Here is a 1,642-nt window from a genome sequence, read left to right as displayed (position 1 = left end):
AAATAAACTAGTGGGCATCAAGTTAATCTAGCTCTAAATCAGCCAATGCACCATTAATTGATAAATCACCAATCATACAAGGGTAGTAAAACTCCCTAGATCTAAATAAAACAGTGGCGTTTATTCTAGAGAATAGTGAACACTCCTCATTAAGCACTACCTTACCAAGATCCTCTAACTTCCTCTTGTTGCTCCAAATCTCCTTTAAGAACTTGGCGTACTTCGACATCTACGAAATCGCCTCAACAAAAGGTAAGTTAATTTTCAGCTGCTTAAATAAGTTAAGAAACTTACTGTATTGCATGTCCACCTTATCGTGCCTCAACCTCGCAGGATATGGAACTGGGGGCTGATGCTCTCGCACAGTGCTCTTTTGCCTGTCTTCTTTCCTTCTCTCATTCTCTACCACCTCAAGGTCTGGTCCTTCCTTAGCTGGCTCGTCCTGCACAATTATATTATCCTTATCAGCTAAAGGCAAAGAACTAGTCAATTTCTTACCTGATCGCAAGGTGATAGCCTTGCAATGCTCCCTCGAGTTTGACTCTGTAGTGCTTAGGAGGCGTTCTGAAGGTCTTTCTAAAAGCATCTTAGAAATTTGGCCAATTTGAGTCTCAAGTTCGGATAAAGAACTCTTGATTCTAAGTGCACTATCGGTCTGCTTTGGAATCTACGTCTCGTGAGCGTCATAAACTTCACCATAAGCTCCTCTAAATTTGACTTCTTTTATGGTGGAGGAGGAGCTTGTCTGAGGCCCACACAGTTGTTCTTTGTGGTACATTGATGAAGTCTTTGAAAACTTGGCGAACCCTGGGCATTATTGTTCCTCCAATCCGAAGTTGGGATGATTGCGCCATCCGAGGGTTGTATGTATTCTTGTAAGGGCTATTCTGCTGCCTTGGGGCATTCCCATATAATCAACTGCTCAACTTTAGAACCGGTGAGAATTAGCTAGAAAAATAGTAGAGGATGAAGCAAACATATTTCCCTTGATGCGATTCGCCTAATCACGGACCACCTAATACTCCTGACCAGCATTATTTGCATGAGCAGCATCGGGTTGGTCAATCTTCTTGGCTAGAAGCTCCACGCATGAGCTACCAAGGCTGCTATAGAGTCCACTTAGTTAACCACTCCCTGTCTTCCTGGTCGGCTCTAGAGGATTGCCAGCGATAGTTGTTCATGGCCATTTCCTCTATCGGGGTTTTGAGCCCGCTAGGGCGTCTTGTTAGCGCCCCTTGCACCATCCACCATACGCCTCGTTGCAAGATTCAACCCGGCTGTAGAAGGTGCAGACACCGCATCCTGCGGCAATCCGTGATGTGGGCGGCATCTCAAAAGATCTTTAAACCTCTCCCATGCATCGTACATGCTTTCATCATCAAACTGCAAAAAGAAGATATGTCATTTCTAAGTTTAGCGGTTTTAGCGGGAGGAAAATACTTATATAAAAAATTTCGGCCAATGCCTTTCAGGGTAGTAATCGTTTAGCATGGAAGGGATTGCAACCATCTCTGTCTGTCCCTTAAGTAAAATGGAAACAATCTCGGTAGAATGGCGTCACCAGTTATTCCATTTATCTTGAATGTCACAAATCTCCAAAAATTAGAGATATGTGCATTGGGATCCTCATTGGGCAATCCTC

General features: G+C 43.7%; 1 non-coding gene across 1 annotated transcript; it reads left to right on the top strand.

The window, feature by feature from the left end:
* The first annotated feature begins 1,309 nt into the window (after nt 1–1,309).
* LOC125369066 lies at nt 1,310–1,415 on the top strand. Its single transcript, XR_007214559.1, has one exon. It is a non-coding gene; the product is annotated as a small nucleolar RNA R71 (small nucleolar RNA).
* The last annotated feature ends 227 nt before the right edge of the window (nt 1,416–1,642 follow it).

The sequence above is a fragment of the Ricinus communis genome, chromosome 1 (genome assembly GCF_019578655.1).
Source record: "Ricinus communis isolate WT05 ecotype wild-type chromosome 1, ASM1957865v1, whole genome shotgun sequence".
In the NCBI taxonomy this organism is placed as follows: domain Eukaryota; kingdom Viridiplantae; phylum Streptophyta; class Magnoliopsida; order Malpighiales; family Euphorbiaceae; genus Ricinus; species Ricinus communis.
Note: the sequence above shows the minus strand (reverse complement) of the source record. Positions and strands in the feature narration are given on the sequence as shown.